The sequence below is a fragment of the Scyliorhinus torazame genome, chromosome 15, assembly GCF_047496885.1.
Source record: "Scyliorhinus torazame isolate Kashiwa2021f chromosome 15, sScyTor2.1, whole genome shotgun sequence".
In the NCBI taxonomy this organism is placed as follows: domain Eukaryota; kingdom Metazoa; phylum Chordata; class Chondrichthyes; order Carcharhiniformes; family Scyliorhinidae; genus Scyliorhinus; species Scyliorhinus torazame.
In genome coordinates this window covers 107,445,637-107,465,612 of record NC_092721.1, presented here as the reverse complement: position 1 = coordinate 107,465,612, position 19,976 = coordinate 107,445,637, and positions in this window count along the sequence as shown.

Below are 19,976 nucleotides of genomic sequence, written 5' to 3'. Positions count from 1 at the left end.
TACGCCGACCAGCGTGGAGGTGGGTGACGGCCTGGGGGGTTGGCCGCTGGACAGACGATGGCGTGGCCGCAGTCTGAATGTGTGGGGGAGAGGTGTGTGTAGGGTTTTATGTGTGTGTGTGCGGCGGTGAGGGTGGTTAGAGTGGGCTGGGCTCCGGGGGAGTGCCGGGAGGGGGGATGGGATCCGTGCCGGGGAGGAGGACGCCGGCTCGCACATGGCCAATGGCGCCGATGCCCTCAGCGATGGCCTGCAGAGACTGGGCCATGGCCTGCTGAGACTGGGCCATGGCCTGCAGAGACTGGGCTATGGACTGCTGAAACTGGGCCATGGCGTTGAGCGCCTCTGCCGTCTGGCACTGGCACTGGCTCATGGCCTCCTGTGAGAGGGCAGCCATGTCCTGGGCCACAGACGCCGCCTGCACGGAAAGCCCCAGGCCTCGCAAACCGTTCCCCATGTCTGACAACGTCGCACCCATTGCCTCCACCGCGGACGCCACCCGAGCGGTGTCGGCCTGGGTGGCACGCATGACCGGCACCACTCCCAGCTCCTGGACGCGGGTGGACTCCTCCACCTGCGACTGCAGCCGCCGTAAGCCGGCCGTCACCCTCTTCGCTCGTCTCCGGTTCGGTGGTTGCATCGGATCTATGGGTGGGTGTGGTAACTCCAGGAACCCGGGATCCATCTGGGTGGCAGATGTTCGCTTGGGCTGTTTCACTGTCCGGTATTTCGTCTTCCTGGGTAGATCTGTCCCGGGTAGGGGTGTCCCGGGTAGTGGTGTCCTGGGTAGTGGTGTCCTGGGGAGTGGTGTCCTGGGGAGTGGTGTCCTGGCTCGGCTGTGACGGGGGCCTGTGGCTGCCCCTCTCGTCGCTGGCTGGGTGCACGAGACGGGGGCGTCGTCTCCCTGTTGCTCCAGGTCTCTCCGTCTCCAGTGGTCTCCAAGGGACATCCTGCGGGCGTCGCATGCCGGAGGGTCCGAGTCACTCCGTCTCCCGTGGTGTGCGAGGGGCATCCTGCGGGCGTCGCATGCCGGAGGGTCCGGGTCTCTCCGTCTCCCATGGCCTCCGAGGGGCATCATGTGGGCATCGCATGCCGGAGGGTCCGGGTCTCTCCGTCTCCCATGGCCTCCGAGGGGCATCATGCGGGTGGTCTGCATCTGCGGGGATGGGTGCCTCGACGTTTGCTCCTGCGATACACAATGAAGCATGCATGGTTAGACACGCAGGCAGTGATCAGGTGATATGGGGGAGGGGGGTTATGGGGGAGGGGGTAGATGGGGGAGGGGGGATATGGGGACGGGCTGTCGGTGGCTCACTTGCTAGTACGCCCCCGATCTCTGCATCAGCAACCTCCCGGTCCTCAGGTCCGCCAGCCAGTTCCAGGGCCCTTTCCTCGTGTTCGGTCAGTGGCCTCTCATCAGCGGGGCCTCCTCCAGTCCTCACATGCTCCCTGGTGTTGTGTGCGCGCTTCTCCTGTGGGGGGCTGGTGGCAGGGGTAAAAGGCAACAGTGTTAGACAGGTATATGAATGCACGCCATCAGTTGCGCGTGTATTGCAGAGGTTAAGGCTTGGGGCTGGATTCACTTGGGGATATGGGGGAAGGCGGATATGGGGGAGGGGGGATATGGGGGAGGGGGGAAATGGGGGGGATATGGGGGAGGGGGAATATGGGGAGGGGGGATATGGGGGAGGGGGGATATGGGGGAGGGGGTAGGGGGGTTATGGGGGAGGGGGGATATGGGGAAGGGGGATATGGGGGAGGGGGGATATGGGGAGGGGGGATATGGGGGAGGGGGGATATGGGGAGGGGGGATATGGGGGAGGGGGGATATGGGGGAGGGGGGTAGGGGGGTTATGGGGGAGGGGGGATATGGGGAAGGGGGATATGGGGAGGGGGGATATGGGGAGGGGGGATATGGGGAGGGGGTATATGGGGGAGGGGGGATATGGGAGAGGGGGGATATGGGGGATATGGATATCAGGCAGGGGGGGAGGCTCACCCTGGCTGCTCTGACGAGGTCGTTCACCTTCTTGTGGCACTGGGTGCCTGTCCGTGGTGTCAGGGCCACAGCGGTGACGGCCTCTGCCACCTCCCTCCACAGACGCCGGCTGTGGCATGGGGCAACTCTGCTCCACTGCGTCCAGGAGCGCCTCCACATCCCGTGACTGGAACCTCGGGGCTGAGCGGTGGGCGGCCATCCGGTCGGGTGTTCCGGTCGGGTGGGGGGGAGCAGCGCGTCCTGATGAGCCATCACGCCGTGCGGCGTGTATGACGCCGCACGGCGTGAAGCACGTGAGCAAGCGCGGATCCCGTCACGTCGCTGCTAGCCCATTCCGGGCCGGAGACTTTGCGATGTTTGGGGCGGCGTGATGAAGGTTGGATTTGCGCCGTTTATGGTGCCGATCGGCGGACTTTGCGCCGATAACGGAGACTTTCGCCCCAACTGTCCAACCAACTAAGCTAATCAATAGTCTTTGGCAGGAATTGTCCAGGAATAAAAACCACACAGACACATTTTCAATCAGGGGCAAATTCTCCGGTATCGGCGCGCTGTCCGCCGACTGGCGCCCATAACGGCGCAAATCAGTCGGGCATCGCGCCGCCCCAATGGTGCGGAATGCTCCGCATCTTGGGGGGCCGAGCCCCAACCTTAAGGGGCTAGGCCCGCGCTGGACTAATTTCCACCCCGCCAGCTGGCGCGGAAATGACATCTCCGGGTGGCGCGTGCGCGGGAGCGTTAGCGGACGCTGACAGCATTCCCGCGCATGCGCAGTGGAGGGAATCTCTTCCGCCTCCGCCATGGTGGTGACCGTGGCGAAGGCGGAAGGAAAAGAGTGCCCTCTCGGCAATGTAGACATTGAGAACAAATAGCACATTCCCTTCAGATACAAATTCCCTTTAGTGACAAACAAAGTCAAGTCCCCTGGTCAATATTGCATATATGAGAAACATTCACGTGAAGATACGCTAACCCATTCCTCCAAATACTAAAACAATTAAGACGAAATGTTAAAAATACGTCCCATTTCATGTTAAAACCCAAAAAATGGTTTCTTTCTAATACAAATGTTCTACCCTAAAAATGTAGTTAATCACTGAAATCAATGCATGGGCTTTATTTAAAGATAAGGGTCAGGATTTCCCCCCACTCCTGTGGCAGGTTTTCAGGCAGCAGAGGTGACTTACCACTTGTCGGTGGTGGGATCTTCCAGTCCTAATGATTTCAACGGCACTTTGCATTGTTCGTTGGCCGTGCTACTGGGAAACCCACCAGCCAATGGCAACCCAGCTCTGCCATCAGAAAACCCACCAGAGAGGGGATGGAAAATCTTTGCCAAGGTGTTCAAAGTCACACTTTGACTCACAGCTTGATGTCACCTAATACACCTTTTAACTTGAACATTCTACTTCAATGTTTTCGCCATCTTAAGTATGAACAGTGTGTGAAATGAGACCTAGCAGCAGGCAGATATTGTTGCCTCATAGCTAACTGTAATGACTTACCAGTCGATTTCAGCGGGAGCGGTGCGCAAGTGATTTCTGGGAGGTAAGTGTATCCTTTAAAAACACTTACCTTCACAGGAGCAGGCCAGTCGATTTCAGCGGGAGCAGTGCGCAAGTGATTTCTGGGAGATAAGTGTATCCTTTTAAAAAAACACTTACCTTCACAGGAACAGGCCAGTCGATTTCAGCGGGAGCGGCGCGCAAGTGATTTCTGGGAGGTAAGTGTATCCTTTAAAAACACTTACCTTCACAGGAGCAGGCCAGTCGATTTCAGCGGGAGCGGTGCGCAAGTGATTTCTGGGAGGTAAGTGTATCCTTTAAAAATACTTATCTTCACAGGAGCAGGCCAGTCGATTTCAGCGGGAGCGGTGCGCAAGTGATTTCTGGGAGGTAAGTTTATCCTTTTAAAAAAACACTTCTTTTCTGTTTTATTTTTTTCGACCCGCGGACTTCTGGGAAGACCCAAACCCCCCCCAACCAATAAATCCTGGTGGAGAGGAAACCCGAGACACTTCACGTGTAGTGTCTCCCACCCGCCCTCCTCCTCTAACCTAATAATAAGACCCATTGGTGTGAGGTAAGTGCCATATTATATTATTATTATTTTATATTATTAGCATTGTGCAGGTCAAGGTTCGGAGGTGGAGGAGCAGTCTCTGTCAGGGAGAGAACCTGAGAACATCTAAGACACTCAGAAGGTAAGAAGGTAAGTAAGTGATTTTTATTCATTTTTACTTTTATACCTTTTTCAAATTGTGTATGTCGGGGGAAACTGAAGTGACATCACAGAAAAGCTGTGACCTGAGTGGCTGGTTGGGAATCTACACTAAATTAAAAAAATTAAGCATTGGTAACTAATTAAACATAATTACTTAATTATAATTTAGAGGGGTATCTAAGCCAGAGATCGGAGAGCACTTTATTTAGCTTTCGCATTTATATTAGAAATCTAGTGCTAGGAAACAGATAGTTAACAGTAACTTTGAAATTTAAAAAAATATATATTTTAAAAAATAGATTTTAAAATTTTTTAAAATTTTAATTAATTGACGCAATGTCAGTTAGAGGGGTGCAGTGCTCTGACTGTGAGAGGTGGCAGGTCCGGGAGGCTTACAGCATCCCGGATGGCTTCATCTGCAGAAAGCGAACCCAACTGGAGCTCCTCACAGACCGCATGGTTCGGTTGGAGCAGCAATTGGATGCACTTAGGAGCATGCAGGTGGCGGAAAGCATCATAGATCGCAGTTATGTAAATGTGGTCACACCCAAGGTGCAGGCAGAGAAATGTGTGACCACCAGAAAGGGCAGGCAGTCAGTGCAGGAATCCCCTGTGGTTGTCCCCCTCTCGAACAGGTATACCCCTTTGGATACTGTCGGGGGGGATAGCCTATCAGGGGAAAACAGCAGCAGCCAGAGCAGTGGCACCACGGCTGGCTCTGATGTTCAGAAGGGCGGGTCAAAGCGCAGAAGAGCAATAGTAATAGGGGACTCTATAGTCAGGGGCACAGATAGGCGCTTCTGTGGACGTGAAAGAGACTCCAGGATGGGATGTTGCCTCCCTGGTGCCAGGGTCCAGGATGTCTCCGAACGGGTAGAGGGCATCCTGAAGGGGGAGGGCAAACAGGCAGAGGTCGTTGTACATATTGGTACTAATGACATAGGCAGGAAGGGGCATGAGGTCCTGCAGCAGGAGTTCAGGGAGCTAGGCAGAAAGTTAAAAGACAGGACCTCTAGGGTTGTAATCTCGGGATTACTCCCTGTGCCACGTGCCAGTGAGGCTAGAAATAGGAAGATAGAGCAGCTAAACACGTGGCTAAACAGCTGGTGTAGGAGGGAGGGTTTCCGTTATCTGGATCACTGGGAGCTCTTCCGGGGCAGGTGTGACCTATACAAGAAGGACGGGTTGCATCTAAACCGGAGAGGCATAAATATCCTGGTCGCGAGGTTTGCTAGTGTCACACGGGAGGGTTTAAACTAGTATGGCAGTGGGGTGGGCACGGGAGCAATAGGTCAGAAGGTGAGAGCATTGAGGGAGAAGTAGGGAATAGGGACAGTGGGGCTCTGAGGCAGAGCAGACAGGGAGAAGTTGCTGAACACAGCGGGTCTGGTGGCCTGAAGTGCATATGTTTTAATGCAAGAAGTATTACGGGTAAGGCAGATGAACTTAGAGCTTGGATTAGTACTTGGAACTATGATGTTGTTGCCATTACAGAGACCTGGTTGAGGGAAGGGCAGGATTGGCAGCTAAACGTTCCAGGATTTAGATGTTTCAGGCGGGATAGAGGGGGATGTAAAAGGGGAGGCGGAGTTGCGCTACTGGTTAGGGAGAATATCACAGCTGTACTGCGGGAGGACACCTCAGAGGGCAGTGAGGCTATATGGGTAGAGATCAGGAATAAGAAGGGTGCAGTCACAATGTTGGGAGTTTACTACAGGCCTCCCAACAGCCAGCGGGAGATAGAGGAGCAGATAGGTAGACAGATTTTGGAAAAGAGTAAAAACAACAGGGTTGTGGTGATGGGAGACTTCAACTTCCCCAATATTGACTGGGACTCACTTAGTGCCAGGGGCTTAGACGGGGCGGAGTTTGTAAGGAGCATCCAGGAGGGCTTCTTAAAACAATGTGTAGACAGTCCAACTAGGGAAGGGGCGGTACTGGACCTGGTATTGGGGAATGAGCCCGGCCAGGTGGTAGATGTTTCAGTAGGGGAGCATTTCGGTAACAGTGACCACAATTCAGTAAGTTTTAAAGTACTGGTGGACAAGGATAAGAGTGGTCCTAGGATGAATGTGCTAAATTGGGGGAAGGCTAATTATAACAATATTAGGCGGGAACTGAAGAACATCGATTGGGGGCGGATGTTTGAGGGCAAATCAACATCTGACATGTGGGAGGTTTTCAAGTGTCAGTTGAAAGGAATTCAGGACCGGCATGTTCCTGTCAGGAAGAAGGATAAATACAGCAATTTTCGGGAACCTTGGATAACGAGAGATGTTGTAGGCCTTGTCAAAAAGAAAAAGGAGGCATTTGTCAGGGCTAAAAGGCTGGGAACAGACGAAGCCTGCGTGGAATATAAGGAAAGTAGGAAGGAACTTAAGCAAGGAGTCAGGAGGGCTAGAAGGGGTCACGAAAAGTCATTGGCAAATAAGGTTAAGGAAAATCCCAAGGCTTTTTACACGTACATAAAAAGCAAGAGGGTAGCCAGGGAAAGGGTTGGCCCACTGAAGGATAGGCAAGGGAATCTATGTGTGGAGCCAGAGGAAATGGGCGAGGTACTAAATGAATACTTTGCATCAGTATTCACCAAAGAGAAGAAATTGGTAGATGTTGAGTCAGGAGAAGGGTGTGTAGATAGCCTGGGTCACATTGAGATCCAAAAAGACGAGGTGTTGGGTGTCTTAAAAAATATTAAGGTAGATAAGTCCCCAGGGCCTGATGGGATCTACCCCAGAATATTGATGGAGGCTGGAGAGGAAATTGCTAAGGCCTTGACAGAAATCTTTGGATCCTCACTGTCTTCAGGGGATGTCCCGGAGGACTGGAGAATAGCCAATGTTGTTCCTCTGTTTAAGAAGGGTAGCAAGGATAATCCAGGGAACTACAGGCCGGTGAGCCTTACTTCAGTGGTAGGGAAATTACTGGAGAGAATTCTTCGAAACAGAATCTACTCCCATTTGGAAGCAAATGGACGTATTAGTGAGAGGCAGCATGGTTTTGTGAAGGGGAGGTCGTGTCTCACTAACTTGATAGAGTTTTTCGAGGAGGTCACTAAGATGATTGATGCAGGTAGGGCAGTGGATGTTGTCTATACGGACTTCAGTAAGGCCTTTGACAAGGTCCCTCATGGTAGACTAGTACAAAAGGTGAAGTCACACTGGATCAGGGGTGAGCTGGCAAGGTGGATACAGAACTGGCTAGGTCATAGAAGGCAGAGAGTAGCAATGGAAGGATGCTTTTCTAATTGGAGGGCTGTGACCAGTGGTGTTCCACAGGGATCAGTGCTGGGACCTTTGCTCTTTGTAGTATATATAAATGATTTGGAGGAAAATGTAACTGGTCTGATTAGTAAGTTTGCAGATGACACAAAGGTTGGTGGAATTGCGGATAGCGATGAGGACTGTCAGAGGATACAGCAGGATTTAGATTGTTTGGAGACTTGGGCGGAGAGATGGCAGATGGAGTTTAATCTGGACAAATGTGAGGTAATGCATTTTGGAAGGTCTAATGCAGGTAGGGATTATACAGTGAATGGTAGAACCCTCAAGAGTATTGAAAGTCAAAGAGATCTAGGAGTACAGGTCCACAGGTCATTGAAAGGGGCAACACAGGTGGAGAAGGTAGTCAAGAAGGCATACGGCATGCTTGCCTTCATTGGCCAGGGCATTGAGTATAAGAATTGGCAAGTCATGTTGCAGCTGTATAGAACCTTAGTTAGGCCACACTTGGAGTATAGTGTTCAATTCTGGTCGCCACACTACCAGAAGGATGTGGAGGCTTTAGAGAGGGTGCAGACGAGATTTACCAGAATGTTGCCTGGTATGGAGGGCATTAGCTATGAGGAGCGGTTGAATAAACTCGGTTTGTTCTCACTGGAACGAAGGAGGTTGAGGGGAGACCTGATAGAGGTCTACAAAATTATGAGAGGCATAGACAGAGTGGATAGTCAGAGGCTTTTCCCCAGGGTAGAGGGGTCAATTACTAGGGGGCATAGGTTTAAGGTGAGAGGGGCAAGGTTTAGAGTAGATGTACCAGGCAAGTTTTTTACGCAGAGGGTAGTGGGTGCCTGGAACTCGCTACCGGAGGAGGTGGTGGAAGCAGGGACGATAGTGACATTTAAGGGGCATCTTGACAAATACATGAATAGGATGGGAATAGAGGGATACGGACCCAGGAAGTGTAGAAGATTGTAGTTTAGTCGGGCAGCATGGTCGGCACGGGCTTGGAGGGCCGAAGGGCCTGTTTCTGTGCTGTACATTTCTTTGTTCTTTGTTCTTTGTTGACTTTGAGATTGGCCAATTGGAATCCGAGTTCCCTGATTTGTGGCCCAATCAGGAAACCTCTTCTCTGTCTATAGCAGGCAGTGTCAAGCTGAATGCACATAATCACACTGCTGTTGGTTTTGTTAATAAAAGGCGCTCTGGTGAAGGGACATCTGCCTCTGTGGACTAATTACAGCGGCAGCGAGGCAAATGGAATGACCCAAAGGAACCTACTCCTTGTCAACTGCCACATATTGAGGGTAAGCGACTGACAGGCAAAATTACCCTTTTGACCCTGCAGTGGAAGACTGGGCCCAATATAGAGAGTGGATGAAGTACTTTTTCGGAGTGAATGATATAGTTCCAGATGAAAAACAACTGGTCATTCTGCCAGCAGCCTTTGCCATTATGCACAGTCTCACTTTTCCGGAGGCACCGGACACAAAAACGTTCCAGGAATTGACAGACTTAGTAAAAGAGTACTGTGACCCTAAGCTATCTCTGATCCTGCAAAGGTAACGGTTTTACTCAGCATTCCGAGACACAGGGGAGTCAGTCACTAATTGTTTGAACAAGATTAAGGCGATTAGCAGAGGCTTGCAAATTTAGCCTGATGCTAAATGAAATGCTCCGAGACCGGTTTGTGTGCGGAATAAATAATTTAGCAATACAAAAACGTTTATTAGCAGTGGCCGAGCTGGATTGCAAACAAGCATTGCAGCGCGCTTTGTCCTCATAAAAAGCGGCCAGCGGAACACATGAGTCATAGGGTTCTCCGATGGAGGTAGATGCCCACACCAGTGCAACTGAGTTAAGGGACTACCACTGGGTGATAGACAACTGCATAGCCACCCTCAGGAATGACTCGGATACGAAGGAACCCAGGCCCACTCGCAGAACCGCTTGCAAGCAAGGGAAAATTAGGACCAGACAGATGGCATCCCCTGCAGCTTTACGCCCGGCAAGATATTGTAGTTGTTGCCAGAGTTCAGAGCCAGAGAGGAGAAATAGAAGTCCAAAACCAATATTTCGGAGAAGGACACGTAGGCCGGAGTACAGGAGAATGCACACCCTGTAAGCCCCACCTACCTTCGACGAGGAACAACTAAATTGTGTAACAATGGTTAAATCAAAACCCATTAAATTAACCATAAGGCTGAACGGACGTCTAACATTAATGGAGGTAGACACAGGAGCAGCCTTCATGAAGACGTCAAACAAACGATTAATCGCTACTCACAACTGGACAAATACTCAATTCCCCGGATTGAGGATTTGTATGCAAAGCTGGCTGGAGGACTCCTATTCTCAAAGCTGGATATGAGCCACACGAAGAGTCCCAAACATTCTCAATGATCAACAACCTGAAGGGCCTTTTTCAGTGCACAAGATTACCCTTTGGGGTATCATCAGTGATAGGAGAAACAGTATTTAATAAAATTTGCACTAGACTCCAACACTTATCCCTAACCAGGACCTCGGCAAAACTGAGGACATACACAGGGGAACCACTGAGAGTGTTGGGCACAACAAATGTATCTGTGGCTTATGGAGAGCAACTGGTTAGGCTGCCGTTAATGGTAGTGGAAGGTTTGGGACCAAAATTATTGGGACAAAGCTGGCCAGAAGAGATCCAGCTGGATTGGGTAAACATTTTCCAGCTTGAAAATGGTTGCCTGAGCGAACTCCTGTGCAAATACCCAGAGGTTTTCGGAGAAGGGCTCAGAACAATAAAGGGAGCAAAGGCGACATTGCATGTAGATCCAGAGGCAGTCCCAAAATTCTACAAGGCTCGACCAGTACCCTTCGTGTTAATGGAGAAAGTAGATTCTAAAATCAAGAGATTGGAGCGTGAAAGACTAATAAAACCGGTCCAGTTTGCAGAGTGGGCGGCACCCGTGATGCCTATTCATAAGCCGGACGGCTCGGTCTGCCTTTGTGGAGACTTCAAACAAACGATTAATCACTACTCACAACGGGACAAATACTCAATTCCCCGGATTGATGATTTGAATGCAAAGCTGGCTGGAGGACTCCTATTCTCAAAGCTGGACATGAGCCACGCATATCTACAGCTGAAGCTGGACAAAGAGTCACAAAAGTTCTCAATGATCAACACCCTGAAGGGCCTTTTTCAGTATACAAGATTACCCTTCGGGGTATCGTCAGCCTGTGCAATATTCCAGAGGACAATGGAGAATATATTACGAGGGTTACCACAGGTCGCCATTTACCTGGACGATGTCCTCATTACGGGAAGAACAAGGGCAGAACACCTGCAAAACCTGGAGGAAGTCCTTAGGAGGTTTTCAACAGCAAGCGTGCGCCTAAAGAGGGAGAAATGTGTTTTCCTAGCACCTCAAGTAATTTATCTGGGATACAAGGTTGACAAGTCAGGGCTACACCCATTGGAGGATCGGGTGAGGGCGATAAAAGATGCCCGACCCTCACCACAATCCAGGAGTTAAGATCTTTTTTAGGACTGGTGACGTACTATGGAAAGTTCAGACTGAACAGGGCTTCCATCTTTGACCCTCTACACCAATTACTAAAAAAAGGGCAAGTCTGGGAATGGTCTGCCCGCCAAGACAGGGCTTTCAAGAAGTTCAAACAACTCTCCTCAGAAAACGTCTTGGCACACTATGACTCACTTCCGATGCGTCTCCTTATGGCGTTGGGGCAGTTCTGGCACACAGAGGGCAAAACGGACAGAAAGGTCGATAGTGTTTGCTTCCAGGGCTTTAGCAACAGCATAGAGATAGTACGCCCAAATTGAAAAAGAAGGACTGGCTGTGATCTTCGCGGTGAAGAAATTTCACCAGTACTTGAATGGGTGGAAATTCACGATAACCACAAGCCATTGCTGGGCTTGATTGGTGCTGGGCACCAAAGCGGTGCCACCAATAGCTTTGGCCGCATCCAACGCTGGCCCTACTGCTGGCAACGTACCAATATCAACTCGAGCACTGGCCAAGAACCCGGGTGGCAAACGATGATGCACTAAGCAGGCTGCCATTACTGGACACCCCACCACTGGTACCCAGAATAGAAGAAACGGCAATGACAGTACATTTTGAGGACACCCTTCCAGTGGCCACACAAAACATTCCTTTGTGGACACAAAGGGACCCGGTTTTAGCAAAAATAAAACACATGGTGCTAACAAGGGAGATGGAAAGACCAGTCCAGTGGAATTCCACCCATACTAAAGCAGAAGAGAGCAGATCCCTGTGGAAGAAGGGATACTGCAATGGGGAGCATGAGTAATAGTTCAAAGTCAGGGCCATTGAGCCATACTGGCACCCTGGAGTCTCAAAAATGAAGATGCTGGCCAGGAGCTATGTCCGGTGGCTGGCCCTGGACACAGATATAGCAGCATTGGTAGGTCGGTGCCAAGAATGGCAACTAGGGCAGAAGGTGAAACCGGCAGCCCCATTGCACTCATGGGAATGGCCGGGTAGACATGGTCGCATTTTGCAAGCCCGTGTAGGGGTTCAATTTTTTTTGTGATAGTAGACGTCCATTCCAAATGGTTGGATGTCTACAAAATGAACTCGGCAAATACAACAGCATCCATCGAAGAAACCTCGTTTGCAACATATGGGCTGGGATTCTCCGCCGGCATGATTCTCCGTTATGCCAGCACCGGGGGGTTTCCCAATGGCATGGGGCTGCCCCACAATGGGAAACCCCATTGTCTGGGTGGTGTAACGGAGAATCCCGCCGGCCGGTCGGGGGAGAGGTGTGGTGCGGCGGAGCGGAGAATCCCGGCCCTGGTATCCTGGAGGTGTTAGTTTCAGACAATGGATTAGTTTTCATCAGCCAGGAGTTCACAAAATTCATGAAGTCAAACGGCACTCGGCACATATGGACAGCACCATACCACCCGGCATCAAATGGGTTGGTGGAGAGAGCCATCCAGACCCTAAAAGCCGGGTTGTAAAAGCAGTCAGCAGCATCAGGAGACACTAAACTGTCGCGCTGGCTATTCGACTATAGGACAACACTACACGTCACAACGGGAATAGTACCGGCGGAGATACTCATGGGCAGATGACTCCGAACCAGGCTGAGCTTACTATTCCCATATTTAGGCGGAAGAGCATAAAAACACCAAGAAACCCAATGCAGGGGCCACGACAACACTTGAGAAAGGAAGTTCAACATGGGTGAAAAGGTATGGATCAGAAATTATGCGATTGGCCTCACATGGGTCGTAGGAACGGTCAAGGCCAGGATGACCTGTGTCGTATCAGATGGGAAAACACATCGTAAAAAAGCACCTGGATCAGGTGCGGGCCTCGGACTCGTTTCCTCCCCCATACCGAGGACCGTGGAGTGTCCTCCCCAACAGACTATTCACGTCCCTCTGGAACCACTGGTGAGGACATTGGACTCTGGTATGGACATCATTGATGACGCCTCAGCTGTCCCCCTGCCATCGGAGGAAGAGGGCGAACCATCCCTCCGCATTCTCATCGGAAAAGAAGGACGTCTAGCTGTTATACCCCCCAGTCAGACGCTGAAGTCGAGGAACCCGGACCCAGAGCAGAAATGAAGAAAGAGACCTGTGAGTCATGAGAACCACGGGGGCTCCTCGGATTTTAGGGGGAAGGGTGTAATGACTTAGACCAGGCCTTTGAAATTGGTCAATTGGAATTTGAGTTCCTTGATTAGTGGCCCAGTCAGGGAACCTCTTCTCTGTATATAACAGGGAGTGTCAGATCCTCTGCACTCCCGGTGTAGACAGCAAGCTGAATGCACATGGTCATACGTCTGTTGGTTTTATTATTAAAAGGAATTCTGGTGAAGGGGCTTTTGCCTCCATGGACTTATTATACAAACTACTGTTTGTTTCCTATCATGCTACTTTTGTTTTTATGATAAAGCTGTCAATTTAGCCACAAGCATATTATTAAATATTTTGTATGAAAAAACTGTCTAAAACTCCGTAATGGTTTCTTCCAATACATGTACTATCTATCTATCTATCTATGTACTATATATATATGCTGCCTTTAGTGTCATAAAATGCACCTGAACCCTTCCTCCCTAAACAGATTTCAATGCTGTTAACATCCCTTTCATCCTGAGGATTACGCTTTTGTCCTTCAAAATAAAAGTGTTCTACATTTTCTAATATTGTGATACTTTCTCTAGTATTTAATGAGCTGTGAACAAATTCAGCTGCAGCTCCACCTATCTCATTTCCTTAAGCATTCTTGGATGCATTCCATTGGATTTGTCACTTTATGAATATTCAAGAAATCTCTTTCTCTAATTGCTGTGTCATTACTAATCTCTGTTTTCTCCTTTAATTTGAATATGCTTCTCATCTCTCGAAACAAAAGTGAATAACATTTTTCCATAATGAAAGTTGCTATTAAAATTTCCAGTGTATGGTTCTCCCCCACAAGCTCATCTCGCCTCCATTTAAACATGTCCTGCTTTCTTGATTATAAATGCATCCTTAACTCACTTTTTAACCATTCTCATATAGTTTTAAAGTGTTCCAATTTTGATTTTACCTGTTGAGTTAAATTTTAAGCTGCTTTAAATTGCTAACTTTTGAATCTTGAAACAACTCCTAATTTTATGCTTTTTTAAAATTTCCCCGTTTATTTTATGGGTGTAGATTTTGACATTTCCTTCTTCTGTAAAACATCTGTTTAATTTGCACTGTATAATCTTTAGAAGCATCACATCTCCCCTGCACTGAGGAGATTAATGTGAGCAAAATGACCTCTGTTCTGTTTGAAAGTGCAACCTTGGGCTGTTCGGTGTTCCAAAGAAGAGTCATATTCGACTTGAAATGTTAACTCTGTTTCTTTATATTTATTATGAAACAACTAAAGGCCAGCCAGCAACCTAGTATGGGCAAGACATTAATGTAGTTCAAAATAATATTTGGGTGCTTCAAGTAACAAACAGAAATTTAATTACACCACAATGCCTTGGACACACATGTTCATGCCCTACAGATTTTTAATCTTCCTTACCCAACTGCTCAATCATGGTGCAAACTCTATGGCTTCAGCAGAGGTAGAGACAGGTGGCTCAGTTTCTTGTTCTGACTGTAGAGATGCTCCTGGCCAATGTCCTGTGGCTTTTAGAACCCATCGGGCGAAGCCATTGAATGTTCCACCTGTTAATGTGTGATAGTCTTTATTAGAAAAGGATTATATTATCAGTATAAAAAAAATCTTAGTACAATTATATACAACCTTTGTGAAACCACACCCAGAGTATTATATACAGTTTGATCGACTTAGTTAAGGAAGAAATAACCTTATCAATTAAGGTTTCACCACTGTGGAAATGTGGGCCGGGAGTCTCCAAAATCCCAGCTAAGTGTTGACGCCTGCATAAACACCGGAGTGTTTCACGCCGGCGTCAACGGGCCTCTTGGCCCAACGATTCAGTGGCCAGCACGGCGCCAGAGTGCCCTGCACTGCCAGTGCAGGCCCGAGGCGCCCTTTTTCGCACTGGCGCATGTGCGTGGTGGCTGTTTCCATGCCGGCGCCGCGTAACATGGCGTAGCAACACAGCGGGCCCTCGCAGAAGAAGGTAGACCCCCCCCCACCCTGGATCGCATGCGCCCGCCGATCGGTAGCCTCCGATCGCAGACCTGCCCAGCGTGGAGGCCCCCCCCCCCCCCGGAGTCTGATCCCCACCCCCCCCACCAGGACGGCCACCGTGGTCGCGGAACCGAGCTCCCACCGGCTGGTACCATATGTGAACCACGCCGGCGGAACTCGGCAGAGATTCGCCGCGGGGGCCCCCAACTGGTGCGTGTCGACCGTGTGCACGTGACTGCCGCCGATTCTCCGGTCGCCGGAGTGGCATGGCGGGAATTTTCGGTGTCAACGGCGATTCTCCGACCCAGCGCGGGCTCGGAGAATCCCGGCCGTGAGCTTTAATCAATTTCTGACCATAAAATAGACCGAACTCTGTGGCAAAACCTCAGCCCAATCATCCTATTTTCAGATTTTGACTTTCTATTTGAAGATCCTTGCAGGACATTTGCGTGCATCTTTATATTTATGGTGGGGGTGGGAGGTGCATTGGACTGTCAGTTAAGGAAAGAATCAAACGCAAACTGTGCTGTCCTCTCTACTTAAATGGATTGCTAACACTCCATACAAAGATTTATATGCGAGTTAGAGTTAGTTCATGGAGGTGCCTGAGTACAGAGTACAGCCTGTGGAAAGGTGCCCAAGCAAGGACTCAGCAATTTCAGGGGAGGAGAGAATAAGCAAACAACAAAATGGAGTTGAATAGTCAATTTGGCCACCTGTAGCCACCTTGTCAGACAGACATCTTCATTAATATCAATTGGTCTGCTATGGCCCACACATTGAAAAAAAGAATAATTAATTTTAGGTTATTTATTTATAGCAAAACCCATTTTCTTTAGGTTACCTGACTTTTCATATTGTGCACTATCTGTTCCTGATTGTGTTCTTCCAATATTAGTTTTGCTTGATATTGGTATTTTTTCATGTTCGAACACTAGCTATTTATTTCTGATGCATATTAAAATTGGTGAGATGCTAATATGCAATTCCAGGGATAAAGCTCTTCAATTTCAATTGTAAGCAGTCTTACGTACAATTAATGCAAAATATTAAAACCTCACTCCTCTCTATTCTATCATTCACTGTGCAGGTATTATTTGAAGAATTATGATATTCTAGTTTGAAAAACTCTTGAGAGTGATATTAAAAAATGTTAAAGATAGATATGGGGCCTATAATTCTCTTCAGGCATCTATGCTCCACATTACTGACCTTGGCTCATAATCTAAAGTCAGAGCATTTTAAATATTTCTGTGCAGAGAGAGGATAGTTGAGAGTTTAGGAACAGAATAATGGTAAATGAAGTATCTTCTCCGCACCTCACTGCCCCCCCCCCCCCTCCCCCCCCAGCAAAACACACGCCAGTTGCTATTAAAACATTGCTCAATGTCACACATTTAAATGAGCGCGCATTTCACCTTATTAGAAGGTGAAACGTCACTTGAGAGTAATATCTCACCATCATGAATGAACTCACCTAAAGTTAGCTAACCATTCCTAGGCCTAGAAATCCAGTTGTCTTGGCTGATAGCCCTGCACTGAATTTTCAATCACACGTTAATTTAGTAGCAGCGATCTAAGGAAACAAAAGTAGTCTTTGCACCATGAATGCAAAACCTTACCTTGCATAGCAAAGTTCTTCAAATGAACTCCCGTGCTGAATTTTTCAATGTCAAATGGGGATTTGCTCAGAACATATTCCTCGCTCTGGGCTGTTCTCTGGGAAGCAAGCCTGCCTGTGCCCTATTCATGCTCTTAAAGATAGGTTGCATTTTAATAGCAATTATGAGTTTTGGCATTCTTCAGGGGCTTCATCGGTTATTATGTGTGTGCCTTGGGATTCCTTAGTTTCTTACTCTGGAAGAGATCTTGCTGGAGGCAATGGTCTTTCGTTCGAAATACTTCTATTTACATCGCTAACTATTTACAAGGTTATAAAACATCAGGGCAGAACTACAGCTCATCTCTCAGATGTTTCTCATGCACCTTCTCTCAGTGTGTGAGATTACTATGATATAGTTCTGAATGCACGTGTTCAGCAGCGAGTAGTAGAGTTAACGCTTCACTGTACGTGAACCCTTTACTCCCCCACGAATCTTTGGCCATGATTCAACCAAATCATTTCCAAGTGTCAACTTTGGCGAGTTTGGCGGTTTGTTTCGGCCGGCTTTTTGGGTGAGATCCAGACCCAGATTCACCCACACTTAGTGATTTTGAGGATCCCCCACACACCCAACTACGGGCAGTGCCACCCCTCCCACAGACATGGGCAATATCTCTCACCCAAGTGAGGGCACCTTGCTGCGGGGTCACTGAGGGCCCCCAATTCCAGGTCCCCACACCCTCTCTCGGGTCCCCCCCTTCCAGGAACCCCCTTCACCCCATTTTTGAGGACCCTTCATACCCCACTCACCCCCCTTTCATGGGCACGGACCCCTCGAGGCGCTGACCTTTGGCAGTGCCAACATGGCACCCTGGAACACAGGCACTGCCAGCCTGGCAACAGGAAGTGCCCCGGCGCCCTGTAAATGCCAACCGGGCATCCTGGCAGTGCCAGGTTGGCATTGTCAATGTACCAGGGGGAGTGGCAGGGCACTATACTGCCCTGTCCCCAAACAGTCCGGGGGCTCTAATAGCCTCTGACACCCAACGTGATGCCATAACACCTAGTCCATGCTTGTGGGAACTGTTGCCGATTCTGATGAGTGGAATACTATCCCACTAGCGTCACTAATAACTGTTGCCCTTCTTAATATCGAGTAATATTGCTTTTCCGAGTTGCCAGGTATCAGATGATACCACCACAAGGTTCTACCGGATATTGATCAAAGACCCAACAACCAGTCAGTTAGTTCAAGTTCAATAATGGTTTATTTACACACAAGATTAACTCACATATGCAACATAAAAACACTACAAACTAAACTATACCTAACACTACAACAACCTGTACTTAACTTTCAGGCACCTGGCTTTGGCAGAGGAACAAGGCCTTTGGTCGGACCTGGAGTGGCTGGGTCTGGAGAGGTAACTTCGGTTCTCTGGGCTCATTCGTCGGTAGCGATCGTTGATCTTGAACTTGCTTCTGGTCGTGATGCTGCAGTTGGCTTCAGGTATAGGCCGGGCCAAAGAGTGCCGGTGTGCCAGGGCCAAAAGAGATCGAACACATGGCAGTGTCTCTCTTTATCCTTTGGGGTTTGCCGCTCTTTTGGGCGGTCCTTAGCTTTGGACCCAATAATTCGTCAGGCTTCGATTACTGCCTTCGATTTGAGCCAATAAAGGGGCGGGTACCTTGGTGGCGGGGCGTGTTCTGAGCGGTCATTGACCTTGGCTGTTTGGGCTTCCTGGGTGAAGGGAGTGGCGCCGATGTGTCTGGAATTTCATAGGATTTACAGTGCAGAAGGAGGCCATTCGGCCCATCGAGTCTGCAACGGCTCATGGTAAGAGCACCCTACCCAAGGTCCACACCTCAACCCTATCCCCATAACCCAGTAACCCCACCCATCATTAAGGGCAATTTTGGACACTAAGGGCAATTTATCATGGCCAATCCACCTAATCTGCACATCTTTGGACTGTGGGAGGAAACCGGAGCACCCGGAGGAAACCCACGCACACACGGGGAGGATGTGCAGACTCTGCACAGACAAGCCGGAATTGAACCTGGGACCCTGGAGCTGTGAAGCAATTGTGCTATCCACAATGCTACCGTGCTGCCCTTTAATTGTATCTGATACCTGAGTACCAGTCCTTTGTCCTGGGGAAATGGGTCATTAGAATGCAAATCGGCGAGGGGTTTCGATACTGTCTGGTTCTCTGTTAGCAAATATACATTCAGGCTCTGAGTTTGCCTGAATCTTGTAATGGCCATATTTCCCTTGAATCTTTGCAAGGATCCATGTTTACTTTGTAAGTTGCCATCCCAGATGGCTACAGTCCATCCTCTTGATCCTAAACGCGAAGCATGGTGGATCACAATACTGATCCTTCATCTGTTCTTTCAGGTGCCGAGTACCCTTGGTCAAGGACAGGTTCTATACTACTTTGTCCTATGTATTGGAGCATTTACCTAAATTTTTAATACATTACACATTCATAAATTCTAAAGGGGCGCTATGAAACATTTAATCATTACACATTTAACTTACTTACACAAAGGAGAACCTCTAACTGTCCTTATCTAAACTACACTTATGCTGCTAGCTAATAACCCAAAAAAAAACCTTATATTACAGTACAAAATTTTAAACGAAAGCAGGATCACATTCCTACTTAACTTATTACATTTACCGAAACGCAAACTCTATTCATCAGAAAGAGTTCAAAAAGAGTGTGGGGTCTGTTGAAGTACAACAAAGAGGGTTTGGAGTGTATATATCGGGGAGCGGGAGGCTCTCCTTTGCCATTTTCGAAGTCTCAGTGTCTGAACAACACTGCAGAGTATTGCAATAACTAATAGGGCTTCTACTGTGTATGAGAGGGAATACCATTTTACGATGTTATCGCACCATGTGGCGGTATCAATGTTTATTTCAGTGTGAGGTGTAGTGTCCAGGCTAGGGGTCTCATATTGATTGGTTGTGTTTGGGGCCAGTGTGGTGTAAGTTACAGGGGCCGTTGACGCGCACAACTGTAGTGAACCAATAATGATCATGATGGAGGTCATCAGTTCTGTCTTCATCTTGCCTTTTGTTCTTTGTATCCTCGTATATTCCTGGGGGTGCAAGCATAATATCTATTATTACCTTTGTTTAAATCTTGTTTGTCTGTCCGTTTCTCCTTAATATCAATTTCCCATTAGAATTGTCACCATGTGTGAATCCCTCATTTTTTTTTTTAAACCAACCATTTTGGAGACAAGACATCCGAAAAGAACATTCTGTTAAAGTGCAGCTTGTGGTCGATGTGTTATGTAAT